This window comes from Hippichthys cyanospilos, chromosome 4 (assembly GCF_059441005.1).
Source record: "Hippichthys cyanospilos isolate Australia breed blue-spotted pipefish chromosome 4, RoL_Hcya_1.0, whole genome shotgun sequence".
Taxonomy (NCBI): Eukaryota; Metazoa; Chordata; class Actinopteri; order Syngnathiformes; family Syngnathidae; genus Hippichthys; species Hippichthys cyanospilos.
Window position 1 is genome coordinate 18920929 of NC_142372.1, and position 19292 is coordinate 18940220.

General features: G+C 39.6%; 1 protein-coding gene across 2 annotated transcripts in view; it reads left to right on the forward strand.

Annotated features, from left to right (window-relative positions):
- The first annotated feature begins 3791 nt into the window (after window positions 1-3791).
- The window catches only part of lrrc4cb (leucine rich repeat containing 4C, genome duplicate b), a 50808-nt gene continuing 35307 nt past the window's right edge, over window positions 3792-19292 (forward strand). For both annotated transcript variants that reach the window (XM_088413907.1, XM_088413906.1), the window contains exon 1: window positions 3792-4706. The gene's annotated coding sequence lies outside the window, so the exon portion shown is untranslated. The remainder of the gene's footprint in view (window positions 4707-19292) is intronic.

Genomic DNA, 19292 nt, shown 5'->3' on the forward strand with positions numbered 1-19292 from the left:
AATTCTTAAATTTTTGCACCGTTTCCCCACTTTAATGTGGGAAATCGATGGGGATCTTCAAACAATGATGTGCATCAAACAAAGATAACCAAAGTAATCATAAAATGCAATTTTGAAATTTTAAGACTTGGCTTGTTTAGGGAAAACAGGTATTCAATGCTAAATGCCTCTGTGTGAAAAGCGAATGCCCCTTTTAGCCTAAAAAAAGTTTGGGCCACCCTCAGCTGCAACAACTGAAATCAAGCATTTTCTATAGCACCAGTGGCATAAGCCGTCGTTCTATGATTTACCGCAGTTTTTTGAATCAAGTGCAGACTTTGACACACTAAATGTATTAATCTAGTTATTCATTTATTTAGTTAGTTAGTTATTCACTGCCCTGCTTCAGAACCCAACCACATTTCAGCCTGAAGACACAAAATGATAGGCCAACATTCTTCCTGAGGATTTTCTGGTAAATCACAAAATTCATGGGTTTACCTGTTTACCTGAAAAACAGCCCCAAATGATCACACTACCCCAGTTATTACTGACTTTCAGTATGATGCTCTTGTTTGAAAAAAACTCTTTGATTTACACCACATGTAATGCGATGCACATTTCCAAATGCCTTAATGTTAAGTTTGGTGAGCAGTGGTTTTTGCCTTGGAACTCTGCCACGGCTTTCAATTTGGCCCAGTATCTTCTTTATTGTTAAATCTTAGACACTGACCTTACAGGACTTATAGACATGCTTTATTTTTGCACTAATGGGCTCAGCTCATGACGGTTTTTTTCTCATGAGACTGAAACCGGCAATACTTTTCAATAATATCTATCTATTCCGAAACAGACGGTTTAAAGAATGATAATGGTAGTAATTCTCCCTGGCATGCCCTCTGTTATTGCTAAAATTGATTAGCCCCAATGGCCTGGACTGATGTCATTTAACAAACTGAACACCAAAATTGCTGTACGTCTGGTGTAGACAAAGGAGTGAGTGAAATAGTCCAATAGTGTCTGTGTTTAATCATATTTTAAATTTGGTTGTGCAGAATTCCCAAATTCCATAATGACAACATTGTCGGTAATTTAGAGGAAAAAAAGCCAACTGGACTTAGTTCCAAACATACTTTCTTCAAGTTGTTGATATACTGTATTGCTGTCAAAGGGTGGGATAGTGATTAGCACGTCCGCCTCACAGTTCACAGTCCCGAGCTCAATTCTAGCTCACTACAGCCTCCCTGTGTGGAGTTTGCATGTTCTCCCCGTACCTGCATGTGTTCTCCCCGTGCACTCAGGATTCCACTCACATTTCAAAACATGCATGGTAGGTGTATTAGACACTCTAAATTATTCTGAAGTGTAGATGGGTTCAATGGGTGCATGAATGGTTGTTCGTCTCTGCGTGCCCTGCAATTGGCTGCAATCCAGTTCAGGCAGTCCCCAAATACACAAATATGCATACACACAAACATCAACATGACAGGCAGCAGCACATTCAAATTATGTTCAATTATAGGGTAATGTTAAAAAAATGTTAAAGTACCATGAATTAAAATATTTTAGTAGACACCACCAGCTGTTCTCATAACGGAACGACTTCTCTCACAACATGACCATAAATGTACAACCTCTTCCATCCATCCATCCATCCATCCATCCATTCATCTCTGCAGGAAGGGGCATTTGAGGTTAGCACAGAGTTTAGATTGTTACTGTGAGGTCTTCTGCGTTTTGTTTTTTGTTTTTTTTTGGCAAAGCATTTTGTGCAGTACCAGCAACGTCTCCCTTGCTTGCTCCCGGCGAGGGGCTCCCTCGCGGCGAGAGCTCAATGAGCAAGAGCGAAAGAGAGAGAGAGAAAGAGACAGAGAGACAAAATACACCCTGTGCTCTCTTCATTGAGTTGTCTTCGCCTCGTCCGCTCTTGTTGTTTTGGTTTTTCCAACCTGCTTGCACCCTTTTGAGCGCAGGATTTTGACATTTGTTGCTTGTTTGTTACGTATGAGTCAGATGAATGCGACCTGGCCGTTCAGACCGAAGTCGCATGTTGAAAGATTTGATATGTATCGGATTTAGTACCACATACCCGTGGCCTGAGTCGCTTTTTAAAAAAAATTGGAAATGTGTCATTCACACTGCCATCAAAAGATCAGTTACAGGTCGGATAGGGGCAAAAAAAAGTCAGAATTGTGTCACTTGAGGCTGCAGTCTGAACCTAGCCTCACTGAATTAATCCCAGAGATGGCACCGCACTGGGACTATAGAGGGCGCTAAACTTAGCCCCATCAGAAATCTGTGTAGCCCTAGTTAACTCCGCCAGAATGTAATTTAATATTATGAAATAAAGTTAAAAATTATTTGCTCAACAACCACCTCCCTCACCCCATCTCTCTATGTATTAATCGTCCAACCCAAGTTTAGGCCCGGAAGAGGATTCATCCTGAAGCTATCTCTGATAAATCCATATTTTAGATAAATGCAAATTACGTGAATTAAAAATAAAAACAAACAAAAAAGAAACTAAAAAATGTATGAACGTGTATTAAAAATTACGTTGCTGTTTTATTAAAGACTGTTAAAGACTAAGGGATGAAAATATTAAAAATATTTTTATACATATATATATATATATATATATATATATATATATATATATATATATATATATATATATATATATATATATATATATAAATTTTATTTATTTTTTATTTTTTTAAAGAAAAATTCCAATAAAAATGACCTGGTATAGTTAGATAGGATTGAAAAAGAATGAACAGTTGCATATTGTAAGGCATTAAGGCATTACAAAATAACATTTACTTTTAAGTGTTAATAAAAAGACACTGTATAATGAGACACAAGTACAAATAAAAACTAACCATCTTGGTTTTTTTTGTTTGTTTTTTTGTTTGTTTAAACCTGATCGTTTTTTAGTTTTATTCTGAGAGTCTTACTTTACAAGGCCATACTATTTTACTTCTATTTTAATCACTTTTTGGTCAGTAGGTGTGTTGCAACAAAAAACACACACACACACACACAAAACAGGACACTGGCTCTCAAGAATCAGGGATGTAAACCCCTGCTGCACATGGTCTTACAAAAAAAACAAACAATCATTTTTTAATGCCTTACTATACAGGGCTGATGTTGTTTTAAATGTCTTACCATACATCAGGGTTGGCCAACTCATCAAGAGGAACAATACAGCCTGACTTGCATTTTGAATCAGGTGTGTTGGTTGAAGAAAGACATAGAAAACGGGTTGGATTGTGGCTCTCGAAAACCTGGTTTAGCCACAGCTGCTACACATAGTCATTCTTTTAACACTTTTTTTTACTTTAGTTGGTCTATTATTTTGAAACACTTTACTATGCATGTCGGGTTTTGTTTTCAGTCTTAAGACTTTTTTAACGCCTTACGACACATGGTCGTGAAACAAAATTAAATACGCTTTACGAGACATGGCCGTCTTTAAAGAAAGTGAGACAAACGCCTGTAGGTGGCAACCGCACCTCAAGAACTCCATCACAGACGCGCGCACTCACCAAAATACCCCGCGCACAGGCTTGATACGTTAATGCCATTGATCCCTGATAATTGACGACCGCTGTGTGATTTAAATGGGCAGATGGACGTGCACGCAAAGTGGTCCAAGTTAAAGTGGTCCCTGGGCGAAATGCACACTTCCAGTTCAACAGCTCACATGACTCCCGCGCGCACGTACAAAAAAAGGGCGCTTGGACGCGCGCACATGCACGCTCTCCAAGTGTGCAGGAGGTGGGGGGGGGGAGCTTGGTGGTCGAAGCTGCTTCGCTTGCTCCGCACGGATGCTGCTGCCGCCACTTCGTACCCGCGGAATTATTACTAATAGCTGCGCTTATACGATCAATACATCGAATTGCTTTGGGGGGTGGAGGTAGCACCGTGCAGGCGACTCTCCACATTCCATTTGATTGAAAATACAGTTTGCCATTTGCTATCTAATTTTTAAAGCAGAGTATACAGCAGCCCGTTTGTCCTGTCCCAGACGTGTGATGCTCGGCTGTCTTTAATTGTATCCAGTCGGGGCTCTGAGAGTTTTTTTTCCCCCTCCCGTCCTCGCGCTCTGCTCCCCGCAATGCCTTTAAGAGTTAATTGCCTCATTTATTTGCGCCAGTAAAGTGGAGGGCGAGAAAAACGGCCGAAAACCTAAACAGTCCAGTTTTTGTTTGGATGTGTTTGCGCATGTATGGTTGTCATTTTTTCCCCAAACGAAGAAGCTGCCTGTGAGTCAATTTTGGGCTTGACTGGTTTGGGTAACAAGGGCTCCATCACAGACTCGATTCCCCCCCTCCCCACCACCACCCCTCCACCATCATCAAGCGGAAACTCTGCAGGATCTCCCGAGTCTCAGTCCACATCGGAATATCTTCAGGTCGTTTTCCCGGTGATAGAGCTGCTGCCGCTCCACAAACGGGCTCATCACCATCCATGGGAACGGGTGGCGTGCATCGCAGATCCACGCAACTCTTTTTTTCTCTATGTTTGGCATTTTTCGCAGGCGAGCATTCTGACTTGTGATCGAGAGGGAGACTCGGACTGCAGCAGCCTCCCAAAAAAAGCTCGTCTCACATGGAGATTTGCGCCTCGCTCGCACTGCAATATCTTCCTAAAGGGGGACCGGGGCCCTGCTGAATTTTCATTCAACGCTCTCAGTTTGTCTTCACTCGATAAAATGCGTAAGTATTTGATTGCATTCACTCAGATTTAGCCCACGTCCGGTGCGATCTGCACGGATCGTGTCATATATCTCACATTGACCGGTTGCAATGCGGAAAACGGGGTGCTTTATGCCCAGTACCTGAATGAATGTACGGTAATATACTTTTTTTTAATGCCTTGCACGGTCCATTTTCATCCATGCTTTTATATCTGCCGCATCCGATTTTGTGTGCGTATGCTGTATGTAAATGTGCCCCATTCAGATGTATAGCTGATGATGGATTTAGATAAATGTAGATAGGATCGGTGTGAAGGGGGGCTATGCAACAAATTGCTGGTTTGAGCGCTTGCTGGAGGCAGTACGGACGTGCGAGACTCCCTGTTGCCAGCAGGACATCACTGCTCCAAGAGACGTACGTCATATGGTAATTCAAATTCTGTTCAGGTATTCTCAGCATACACGTTTGCAGCACAAAAAGAGCGCAGGGATTGGGCCAGACGTGAAGGGGCTCTGGAACTGGTGTGTGACATTTTGTCAAAGCTTAAGAACAAGCTTTATTTTCACTCAATCTACACAGGCAAACCTGTGTGTACGTACAGTATTTCTATGCCCCCTGCGTATACTGTTTTCTCCCAGCATGCCCTCTCTCTATGTGGTAGTGTAACTCAAGCAAAAATGAAGCTCCCATCTCATACTTAACGCTGTGTGTACAAGGTGGATGTTTGAAATTGTCAATTTGGCCAATCGGTTCAATATTATATGAATCTGAATTGAAACAATTCATCAGCGTGGCAAGTGCTAAAAATGCAAATACTGAAAATACTTGTTTGTAGGTGTGTGTGTGTGAAGAAACTGCATTAGGAAGAAGCATCATGCCATAAATCTTCTTGACTGTGTCCTCAAGTGTACACTCCTAAATCCACAGCCGGCAGGTTAAGAGCACGATACAGCGAACCATGTTCAGTGCACAATTACACAACACAAGATCTGTTTGGTTGAAGATGTTTTCTCTCCTGTGGTATCAACTTAACCCAAGTTACTAACCCAAATCAGAACAAAGCGTTGTCAATCACTAACCTACAATAATAATAAGAGTCGTAAAAATAGGAAGTATTTATATGGAAAATGACTTCAACACCAAACATATAAAACAATCAATTGAAAAACACTAATTATGCTGGTAACTGAGGGCCTTTTTGTGCCTTGTGATGACGTATTCTCCTACTCCTACTATCTCTGCTACATTCAACGCACCGTAATCAAATATCTTTCAGGGCCTCATGCAGCCAATCACATTAACATTCCCACAATGATGCCACCATGGAGGGAAATTAGGATCATTGACACACTGATGACACAGTGTCAGGGGAAACAAGGCTTTTGTATCTTGCATTGCCTGTGCTAAATCACCATCTCAATTGTTGGTAGAGTTTTCCTCTACAAAGGATATTTTTCGAATACTTAATATTGGTCGGGCAACATGAATATTAATAATTAATGAGTCAGAACTGTCAAGCACAAAATTGAATGTTTTATTTTGTCATGCAAGTTAATATAATTTGGAATAGTACATGGTAAAAATGAAACAGGAAAATTCATAATCCTAATTTAGCATTCAAAATGGTCATTTCCAAAAATTAAAGCGCGTGAAGTATTTCCTATGGCAGAAAAATACACACGCTTGGCATTCTTATCAGCTACAAGTGCACACAAAAGGGCACAAATATTAATATCACAGTAACGTAGCAGGATATTAATAATCATATATTGTGCAATGTAGATATGGCAAACCTTTTTTTTTTCATTATTATTGTTCCATTAATTATTATCGCTGTTATTTATGATAATTCATGCGGGACTGAGATGTGCCTCCTGCGACATCCTTTAAAAAACAAAACAAAAACTGAAATGTGCTTTTTCTATGTGGCCTTTCATGATTGACCTGTTGTACTGGAGACTTTTGTGCGGGTTTACCTCATGTTGTGGCTGCTGAGTGGTCATGAGTCATTTTGAGCCACCTGAGTTAAGAAGTCTGCTGGCAAAAGAACTATTCTTTACTATCATGGTCAACATTTCCTTGAGCAACCAGCTCTGGGACCCGTCATGTCATGTGGATTTGGGTTTGTCACCAAGGCAGAAGAAATGTGATCAAATTGAAAGGGCATGTGGGTTTTGACATTTACCTATACCTGCATAGGGACCAAATAGCTGCAAAACATGCCAGACCCAGTCGTTACATCAGCTTTGACAGAAGCTTTCACCATGGGAAACAAGATCCCGGGCAAAAATATCTCCTCATGCATGGATCGCATGTAGTCAAGCACTGGCTCACCTCGGTGAACAGTGACTCATTAAGTAGCCAAAGGTTTTTGTTCTCCATTTTTTGTTCTTGCACAGCTTGATGGATAGAAAGGCAAAAAGCTTTGTCTTATTGCAGCTTGACGGGGCACAGTTATTCTCTTGCTCTCAAAATTTCTGGTGGCAAGATTCCTTCTTCAACTTAGACATTTATGGTGAACTCAACAGAGTAAAGCGCTATTTATACATTCCCAAGTGATTGTTTCTTCACCATTGTTCTGTCGTCGCCACCCACCGAAGCCAGGCTGTTCAATCATCCAATGTTATAGGTTGAACAATGCAAATTTTAGCAGCAGCAGCCGCACTTGCGCCACAACATTCAGCTTTTTATTAAAGTCATAGATTCCTCCTTCGAACCACAGGAAATAAAATAATGAGAAAGCTGGCCGCACCCAGCCTTTTATTTCACAACACTGAGCATGGTGGGATGCTAATCACTGAGCAATTTCAAGGACCACTGGTACTTAGAAAAAGAAGTGTTTCCCCTTAACTTCTCAAATAACGTGCAAGGTGAATTATGATCCTTAATTAGTGGTACCTTGTATTGATGCGGTTTCCATGAAGCATAGCTGATTGACAATGAATGGCTTCGATATTTGTGGCACAAGCACGAGGAGATCTCAGTCAAAAGAGAACAGAAAAATGGCATTGCCTTTTGCGTAGACTGGTTATGCCACTATTAAAGTAAATAGATGGGTGATATACTGTATATACATGTATACAATATATATATATATATATATATATATATATATATATATATATATATATATATATATATATATATATATATATATACAGTCGGCCCCCGGTTTGCGAACACCCTCTTTTACGAACATTTCAACTTACGAGCGTGGTCCGCGGAGGTTTTTGTCCCCCACTTACGCACAGACCATTCGCCTTACGAGCAATCTGACATGCCGGCCATTGTATTTGTTCGTATATTTTCGCCTTGCCACGTCATCAAAATCAGTAGTTAAAGCTTGTTAAGGTAACGTTGAACGCTATTGCTCTTACAATTTCACAGTCACTGTCTCAGTCACGGTGTCAGTCACGGTCTCACTCACGGAGATGCTATTGGCCGGCGTCACGTCAATCACAGAAATGCCGATATGCTATTGGCCGAACGCCTTTATCTAGCTTGATGGCACAGCTGGTCGGGACGGAAGAAAGGAGAGAAAATGAGTCAAAACCGAAAGGAAGGAATGTTGTGAAGACTTTGCAAACTTTATCTGTTAGACATGGCTTCTAAAATTGTAATTGGCGGTAAAGTCAGAAGTAAGAGGATGATGACAATAGAAACCAAGCAGGAGATAATAAAAAAATATGAAGGAGGCGCGTGCATAGTTAACCTTGCTGTGAGTATGGACGGAACCGCTCGGCAATCTTCTAAGGGCAAGACTTTCCTTGCCGGGGGACGGACCTCGCTGGACAACAAAATGGATAGGCTTCTTCTATTATGGATTAAAAAGAAGGAAATCGCCGGTGATATGTTCTACTTTGAGAAAAGTTCCCGTTTAAAAAAATAAATCAATAAATTCATAAATCAATAAAAATTGGTCTCTGCTCCCCTCCGCCTCCACCCAGCTCAAGTCACATCGCCCCAAAGGTAAATGTCATTTTTCCTTTGTATATTTATGTTATTTAATTTAACTGTACAGTATGTTATGTTACTCATTTTTAATATGTGTATAAAGTCGTGATGTTTTTACCTAAGGTTTTTGCACGCGTTGCACGCATTCACGGATTAACATAGGTTTGGATTGCCCCTCATACGAGCAGTTCGAGTTACGAGCGTAGCCGCTGAACGGATTAAGTTCGTAACACGGGGGCCCACTCTATATATATATATATATATATATATATATATATATATATATATATATATATATATATATATATATATATATATAGATAGATAGATAGATAGATAGATAGATAGATAGATAGATAGATAGATAGATAGATAGATAGATAGATAGATAGATAGATAGAGAGAGAGAGAGTTGTTAGCATATTCAGAGTCTCGTGTTCAATTTCAGTCCGCTCCTGTCTTCCTGTGTGGAGTTTGCGTGTTTTCCCCCTGCCTGTGTGGGTTCTCTCCGGGCAATCTGGCAACACGCATGATAGGTGTATTATACTGTACACTCAAATGCTATGTTTTTATGGTCGAAAATATAATTGACCATAATGTGTCAAATAATTTGTGCAACACATCTGAAAGAAAACGTATTTCTGTTATAACTGGGGATGTGGCTGTAGTCAGAATTAATAATGATCAAAGAAGCATTCTGATAGTTTAGGAATTTAGGATTTTTTTTTTTAGCTTTTTTTTTTCATTTGAATTTTTATTTTTTAATTATTTTTCACAATGGGTTTGTTACTTTTTAAAAACAGTTTTTACCAAAACACTGATTAGACAAAGGAAGGGTACCTTCTGTATAATTTTGAACAGTTTTCATTTGTGTTTTAAACATAAGTAATTTGTTGTTTTTAACATGTTTATATTTTATGTCAATAATCCAATCCAATTTCAAGTAGTTGTTTTTTTCATTATTTTGATTTTGTTGCTTATATTAGCCTTGATTCAAACTCATGTTGAAATGAGTCAGCATTGAACTAGACAGCATTTGAAGTCCATCTGGTTCATGGCATGCTAGTGCCTATCCCATCGGTCTTCGGGGCCACTCGGAACTGGTGTCCCGCCACTCGCAGGGCACCATTTAAAATATCTGATTAACCGCAAACAAAGATGAGCTTGGAAAGTAAGCTTTTCCTGGCATCTTTTTGGCGCCTTATTTAAGAAGCCTGAAGATTTTGTGCTCACACTCATTGGTGTTTTGAACTGTTCAAAATTCATGCCACAACCAATCTTTACTATATTTTTAGTGATGAGCAGTTTTGTCTTGATACTTTTGAAGCTGCATTTAGAAGATTTGAATGTGTTTTGTCAAATCTAGAAAGGATTCGAGGTTTTTCTTCTTTGTTTCAATCTTGCCACATTAACCTATAGCTCAGACACACAAAAGAGGAAATTTCCCAATGGAAGTTTGCCAGTACTTGCCAGGAATTCATGTAGCTTTTTACTCTTATCTTTGCCTTATTGGTAAACTCACTAAGCAGTTTTTTTTCTTGTCTAATCATCAGTTTTGGAGAGATGCCTAAATGTTGTAATGTCAGTACTGACACGATGACTATCTTCATTGTATTGGATGGCATGCAACATTTAATGGCTTGGAAATTTCATCTTTACCCATCATGGGACATCTTTGAACAATGAGATCACACAGATGCTATGGAAATTCTCTGTGGAGCGAGGCTTGTGCAGTTAGACAAGATTACAAAAAATGTCAGTAAAGACATATTAAACAGTGTGTGGTGTACGCGGTCTCTCATTTAACAGGAGTTTGAATGTAATCGGTTACTTTTGTGATTTCTTTCTTCCGGTTTGCCCTTATTCCATTATGAGGAGTTGCTGTGTGTTACATTGAAAGTTGGAAATGTCCTAAAGTTGGCGCCATTTCTTTTGTGCTCTGGCTCATTACTTAAAGAACCTTCATCAGATTTGATGTGCTTGCTGACTTCTCTGCAGACTTCCCACACACATTTTTGTTTTTGGAGAGGTAAGTGTTTCTACCCCACACCCCCATCCCCATTCCCCCAGAGTCTCCGCTGAGCCACAAACCCGACACACACTCACACACACACACCCCTGCCCCCTGGTCTTTGCAGCATGCATTGAACGGTCTGTAAGTTTCCTAATCCTCTGAACCTAGCTTTGTCGCAGATTTGCCCCATGATAAATTTCAACCGAGTAGTACAGCTTGAAGGTCACATGAATGATAAAAATAAGTTTAGAAAAGATTTATCCTGGTCTCAGTTTTTCTCCATTATAAAAATAAATAATCTGAAACAGGGGTGTTGGTAAAACCTTCCAACATATACCCAGTCCCTACAAATTGTATTTATTTTAACTTTATAGCTTTTTAAAACATAATATCACAATGATGCCTTTATTTTGTTAAGAACAGTACTGGCACACCATGTCAAAAGTGGAGCAGCTTCCTTGTGAAGGAGCCAGAAAAAATGGCAAGGATAATTGTTGAACTATGTTTGAGACATGCTAAATAAAATATGCCTTACAGCGAAAGAAAAGCAAGTGTGTTCACCCCAAGGAGTGCGACGGACTACTCGTGGTCAAGCGGCTCGCCAACCTCAGTCCCAAACATCTTTGAAAGCTGTAGCAGAATAGTCCTAACACTCGCTTTGAACTACTAACCGGCCGCCGATGCAAAGTGCGCTATGCTCACAAAGCAGGAGAAAGCCAGTGAAGCTTAAGCCAAATGGCTCTTTCTCCTCTTTAGAGACATGATGTATATTGCCTGCAAGATAGAAGAAAAGCATCAAAAGATTTTCTAATGGTAAATTATATGTCGCCGAGTCTGCTGCGCCACAATTCTTGAACAGGGGCTGCGGAAAGCGAGTGTTAATCGTGCGCTAAAAAAACGGTTGCATTTAAGAAACTAAGAAAAACAAAACATCAGTGCCATTTATCGATGATGGGTAAATGGGCTGAAGGATACATAACTCCAAAAAGACTCCATTTCAACTTGTCACCAACCAAAAATTCATTTTCTAATAGCCCTGCTGCAACTCAAAATTGATGGAGGGTGTGTCAGCCTTTTTGTGGAGTTTTCATTCCAATATGGCGCACTGTTTTGATTCATCAGTTGCTATTGTCATGATGGCTTTCTGTGATGTTAGGATTAGTGATGGGATTGGTGATAATTTATGTCTGCAGCACTGTCTGGATAAAGCGGAAAGATACCCAGTCTCTCCGAGCATGCGTGTTTTAAGTAATAAAGAGCATGCATTTATGCATGAAAATGTCGAGTACGTGTCTGGGTGACATAGATAAGTGAGTCCGGTGCAGTTTTAGATTAGCTTGACTTGAAGGCAGTTTTATTTTGATCGACATTTCCTTGAACCTTTCCACCTGTGCCCCCAAACAACATGTGTTTCTGTCAGGCAGAAAGACACTCTAATTTGAATGACTTGGACTGCTTGGGCAAGAAATACTCTAAATCCAGTGTATTCCATCCTGGAGGGATTTAGAATCCTCGTGCACCATAAAGGGGATTAGTCAGCGAATCCTGCTCTGTGTCATTTGCGAGTATGCGTTTCCAAATCAACTAATGTTGATGTGGTGATGACTTGAAAAGACGCTTTCCTTGACTGTTCGTTTACAAAACGGTGTCTTACGGAGAATGGCGCCGCAAATATGATGATGACACATTCGCTGCTTTAACTGAAGCTCTCTCAGTGTTTTTTCTGTCCTTTCACCACAAGTACGTGAGGCCCTGTAATAGGAAGTCTAAGCTCAGGTTTTTAGGCGCACTGCCTCTTCTGCATTTTCTGCTGGTGCTTCATATAAAGTCCCCCCAAACAGCTTTACGTTTGGACTAAAAGGCTCAATTCATCTGCTCACAAGCATGCACAGACTGCTTTTGTGAAGTTTAAAAATATACATATGCCGTGTAAAGTATAGTGTTCCACCTGTTTCTCTGAACGCACACAAATAATGTCGTGATGGGAATAACAACTCAAATGCATGTCAGCTGTGAAGATAAATTTAAAAATCCTAGCCGAAAAAAAATAATCCTTTAAAACTATTTGTTATAATTACAGTTAATACTGTATTTACCTGTAGCTTTTCAGTTTACAACTGGTTACATAATGTGCGTTTTACATGTAAAAAAGTTTCATGGTTTTTATTACTTTAAATTTTGCTGTGAAATGTACTTTTGATTTACAATGCTGCAACATAGAACATATTTAAACAATATCGACAAACCAGAAAATGTATGCGATTCACTGAGAATGTGTGCTTACAAATGGAAATTCTTGTAGTATTCTTAGAAATGAGACCTGTTTTTTCAGGATTATTTTAAGAAGGAATTCGCAGCTCTTGGATGCGGTTTCAAAGTACAAGTTGTAGATCAAGAGTCTCAAAGCATAGAAAGCACTCAAGCAACTTTAGAGATGAAGGTGATATGGAGGTTTTTATTTTGTGTCCTTTTGCTTTTCATTCCGCATGAATCTATGATCGCATTTTACAGGGTTTGCAAGCTAATTTTGGTTGTAAATAAGCAAGATGCTGTCTTTCAAGATGTTTTCATTGGTCAGACATACAGTAACTGCTTTCAAGCAGTTTATTTTCTCACTAAAATCATAGTTAATATTAAATTAGTAAATTATCTCTGCAGTGATTGGGTCTGAGTTTTCATTTTGATGAGGAAAACATATTTCCTCTGATTGATTAGTTCCTGCTATGTGTGAATCTTTTGGTCGTCTCTTCATTGTGTTGGCTTTGTTGGAATTAAAGTGAGCCATAATCATGCTGTTTATCATGTCAAAAATACATTTTCCGTGTTTTATACACTGGTCAGTCCCCCCTGCTAGATCTGAATTCATGTTGCGTCAAGTTTTGGAAGTGTAGCCCCCCACCCAAAAAAAAAAAAAAAAGTATAGCTTGTGTAGCAGCTGGGAAACGGTTGCACTCGCAATTCTCTGTTCCCCTCAGTTTGCTTCCTGTGTGGCCGTGAGGTCGCACGGCATCATCATGTAGGTGGAAAGATTTTTCTCCAGGGGGCCGAGCTGTTGCCCTACTGAGGAAAATGTTGCCACTTGTCGAATACAGGGCCTCAGCAAGCACTTTGCGGGAGACCAAGTGGGAACACATCCGTTCTTAATTTAGATTGAACAGTATGGGTTTATTATTAATATATCATGTAATATTATACTCATTAATATTATTAGGAATATATATATATAGAAATATGTATGCTGTGCATTCTCTTGTTAAATATGCCTACATAGTGAAATCACATGACCTCACGACACCTCAGCAAGAACTCCTCTTCCTATAGAGTCTGAGTAAATAATAAGTCTGTGAATAATGAGTCACGAGCCTGCGGTGCAGTATTCAAATCAGAGCGTTTTGCAAGCCGTTTGCCTTAAATTGGTTATTGCATCCAATCCACAAATCGCATAGATTTCAACCTTAAAACTGGTCACAAACTCATGATGTCATATGCATGACAGTGGAAAAATGGATTGTAATGGAACGTTACCCTGATCAATTTTTTGAAAGACATTCAAAATCAAGGCAGTAAAGTGTAGAGTTCAGAAAGCAGAAGATCTTTGGAAAATGTGATGATTCTACGCGTATCCACTTAAAAAAAGCAAAGAGACCTGTTTTCTGACATTGAGCCTAATCAGGGACTAGTCGGTAATACGTCTGGCTCACAGTTCTGAGGTTTACGATTCGAGGTTTAGCTCTCACCACGCTGTGTGGGGTTTTGCGTAATTTTCCCAAGTGTGTCCACCTCTATTTCGAAAACATACCTGCTGGCTTAATTGTAGATTTCAAATTGTTCTTATGGACCTTGCTGTGCTCTGAATCTCCCCCACAGTCAGATTGGATGATTACAAAAGGTAGTATAACAGATGGATGGATATTAGATTTGAAATCATTTCCCTCCATCAGCAGTCAGGGGAAAGGTACTGCTTTATCACTTTATTGTTGAAAGATGTTTATTTATAACTTGTTGTTGTTAGGCTGTTGCTGTTGTTAGGCTGACCCACCATTATAACAGCAAAAAACTCCATGTTGAACCCAAATTTCAATCCGTTGATCCATTCTCTTCCACATACTTAGAAAGTTGGAGAGGCCCGACTTCTCACTTGTCCAACTCTACCAAAGTATTCCTGACGCATTTCCGGGCAGACCGTAAGACATACTATCTCCTGAGTGTCAGGGGTTGTCCCCGAGGTCTCGCACCCTTGGGACAACCCCGGAATACCTAGCAAGGCATGGAGGAAGCAATCTCACAAGATGGATGAGCCACCTCATCTGGCTCTTTTCGATGTGGCAGAGCACAAGTTCAACTATGAGCCTTTCCTGGATGACCGAGCTTTTCACCCGTTCATCCTGTTGTTCTTTTGATCACAACATACAACTTGTTACCAAAGGTGAGTGTAGGAACATTTACTGACCTGTAAATCAAGGGCTTTGCCTTTTGGCCTAGCTCATCCATCGTCATGACAGTCTACTAGAGGCTGCCTCAACTGAACAAGATGCGGCAACTGCCTCATTTGGGGCAGGATGTCATTCCTGACCTGAAGAGGGCACACCACCCTTTTCACCCGAGTAACCCTGGTCTCTGATTTGGAGGTCTTGATTCTCATGACAACAACAGAATCACATCATCTGCAAAAGGCAGATATATTATCCTGAAGTCACCACATTAGATACCTTCAAGACCTTAGCCGCTAATTGGAATTCGGTCCATGAAAGGTAATAACAGAATCGGTAAAAAAGGACAGCCTTAACAGAATCCAAACATCACTGGAAACGATTCTAACTTACTTCAGAGAATGCAGAGAAGATCTGGCAGAGAAAGAAAAGAAAAGAAAACACCAGAAATGTAGCACACAACAAGAGACAGGTGGCAGACAAGCAGAGAAGACGGTTTGGGCGAACAAAGTCAAAATGATCAACCATTAGGAATAATCAACCAGGTATTCAAGAAGAGAAGGTAAAATGCCGAAACAAATCACGATCAGAAGCTACTAGGTCTCATCAAAATACCAAAAGCAGTATGTAATTAGCTGTTTTACAGATTAACCACCGCAACCCTCACAGGCAACTAGGATGCCTAGGAATGCAAATATTGGAGGGAACGATCAAGAATGTTACACGTTTACACATCCAAACCAACGACCATATGATATATGCCACAAATCTTTGAACGAAGCTGCACTTGAAACTTCACAATGAAGACCAACCTAAAGCAAAGTCCATCTATTTATTTTCATTTGATGTGTCAAGTGTGAACCCATTTGAGGTGAAAGTGAATTATTGGAAGGGCTTTTCCTCAAAGCTCCAGCAAATCTCATTGTCTGCTTATCAGCCTCAAATTTACTCTGCCTTACTGAAATATTCCCTCAGAGAATTTGGGATAATAGCTCAAGTGATGACTGTCACGATGAGACTTTTTGTGCCCCCTCAATGTTCAGTGATGCTCCTCTCGCTTTGACTTTTTGGCTTCCTCTCACTTAGCTTCCCATTCCAGTCCACAATACAATTTATCTCAAGAAAGTTCATTTATACAATAAAGATAGTGTGCTAGTTGTATTTTGTGACATACAACAAATTACAATGGACACATTATGAAAATTATGCTGAGATAGAAATGCTTTGCACAGATTGTAGCCGCTAGAATACAGACTATTGTTATTTGGCAGAAAGGAAACTTGAGTAACTGGCCCCCAGTCAAACACTTCTGAACCAAAAAGCAAATCTTCTATGGCTGACAAGATTGCCTCAATAGTGTGTGGATGTGCATTTGCCTCTCCTACATTTTCAGCCTTTAATGACAACCGTTTTTTTTTTTCCAACTACTGTTTTCAGTGACTGAACAAGGCTGTTAGAACATAGTGTTCCCCTGTTGCCATGTAACTAATACATTATTGGTGAACATCATTGTTGTTTGCCACGAGAGGATTTTGTCACTCAAATTCAGGGAAAACCAGAAATAAGTCCTCCTGTGATCAAATTGATTTTGTCTTGTATCATCAATAATGGAGAAAAGTGGCTTTTTGGTGATGCTTGAGGATACGTGCTGGAGCCTGTGAGAAGTGGCCTTTTTTACTTGCTGAGGGCCCTGCATACTATTTTTCTAATCTCGTATTCGTGCATCGCCCAACCTGCGAACGAGTTTGTCCGTCTTTCATACAACCTGATTAGTTTTACACCTCAATAATGCGATATTTTAAATAAAATAATTTCCCCTGAAATCATCAGAATTTTAAAACGTGTCAACAGCATGTGCTTTGAAAAAAGGATTAGTGTTGGGATTAATAACTGCTGACACTTTCCAAACATGGCGGTATCAGTATTTTAAGGGAGACGGTGGAGTTAAAGCGGTTAGCAATGCAGTAAATAAAGAAATAAACACTAATCTTTACTTTGAAAAATGTTTTCGTGAGCTGGTGTTGCAGGTTCATGAGAATAAATCAACTCTAGGTACATAGCTATGATTAGTGTGACTGAATGTCTGTCTATCTGTGACTTGCGGCTGGATGGTGACCAGCGCAAATTCACCCTGGCGCTTTTAAACATGCATAGTAGGGTAAGCAAACACTGAATTATCCGTAGCTGTGACCATGAGTGTGAGTGTATTTGTAGTCCTTGTGATTGGCTGGCAAGCAGTTCAGGGTGTAGGCTTCTTAACCTAAGATGGCTCCAGCACACCCGCAAGACTTGTGTGAATACGCGATACGGATAATGAAAGACTGTAGCGAGGCCGTTTGAACGGACTGCATACTATTTTCTGTCTGTTGAATTGGTTCCGGGTCTGTTAAATTGAGGTTCTGCTGTATACTGCATCAGATTTCTTATGCTCTTCAAATGCTAGTGGTAAATCCTCCAGTCTTAATTATTTCTTTGCACTGCTTACATTTGTTACACTCGGTAAACATTGTGCATTTCACTCTAATGGCTCCGTGGATGCGCCGCTTAAGTTGAATTTTGAAAGCCCATCTAAATAACACCTGCTGTTTGGACTTTAATTATCCAAGCAGGAAACAAGGACACCAACTGTGAAGGAGCCCCTACTCTTTGTGTCATTTACACCTTAGTTATGTCATTTACACTTTGGTAATGAAAATGATCATCGTTACTGGCCTCTTCAGAACAGGTGTCATGACTACCTTACTGTCTGTAAAGTTTGCGGTTCAGTTTGTTGGCTTACTTCACAGTAAGAGTGTTCTGGTTTGAAGAGATTGATGATGGCCGGCTGATATTTGTAGGATTTGCAATTGGCTGGAATGTCATAGTTTACCGAGTGATCAGTGATGTCATTGAATTGTTCTGCTACTTGTATGAATGTTTTGAGGGGCAACATTAAGCCTTTTATTTGCACTAGTATAACAGGAATGTGTGCTGTAGTGTCAGTCCTTTATTTGCAGCATTTACTTGCTGCTGTAAAGTAATTGGTTTCGAATCTAATTATTTTATCATAGTATAGTATAGTATAGTATAGTATAGTATAGTATAGTATAGTATAGTATAGTATAGTATAGTATAGTATAGCAGTGCTCATTTTACCTCTCGAAAGTGTTAGGTCCCTGGGACTCGCAATACTAAAAAATTCTGGGCCCCAACAGAAATGTATGGAGTCCCAAAAATTGCACGGTCAAAAGGAAAAAATTAAAGGTTCAAACTGTATTTACAAGATGTGAGTAAAAACCAACAACAGATATGAATAAATGTCACAGTAAAAATTATTAAAATAATAGAATGAACTTACATGTAGCCTCCATCATCATCCTCTTCATATCGCAACCATTGATATAACAGTTCATTTTGGAAATTTTTTTCGCTTGTCTTCAACATGCCAACATTTGTTCCTCTTCTCGATCTTCCGAAGCGTTTCGTTTTTGCTTTTTTACTTTCTGGCTTATTGTTACCCTAATGTGTATCCAAATCCAAACCTATGTTAATTAGCGAATGCGTGTAAAACCTCCGGTAAAAACATCAAAATTGTATATACATATAAAAATTGGTATCAAAATCATATCGTAAGTGCTACTTATATATAATATACATGTATACAACTAAATAACGTAATACATAAAAAATATATAAAGGATTTATTTACCTCCAAATTGACATAACAAGCTTGTTATGGCCATATTCCCTAGTGAGGGTAGCCTAACCTAGCTTAGCCTTCTCCATATTCCTTGATTATCACCAGCTTTGTATCCATACTAATCATCTTCTTATTTCTCTCTTTAACATTACTAGCCCATGGTTAACCAATTCAAGTTTGAATCAAGCACTAAAATTTACAACAAATACAATATTGAAAGCACTCTCATACGAAATAAAGTCTTTAGGCAGCCATCTTTGTGACCCCTTGCACCGACCAATAGCAGACCAGCATCTTAGTGACCAGTGACGCCGACCAATGTTAGACCAGTATCTTAGGGAGTTGTGACGCTAGCCAATAGCGGACCAGCATTGTAGTGATGTAAACAGTAACGCGCGCAATGACATATAAGCACATTGCCCCTAGTAGACACGTGCATACACTGACTGCCATGTTTGAGAAGAGAAGATTTTTTTTTTAATGTGAAAGAATTACTATGATAACTCAAAATTATCCAAAATCACATT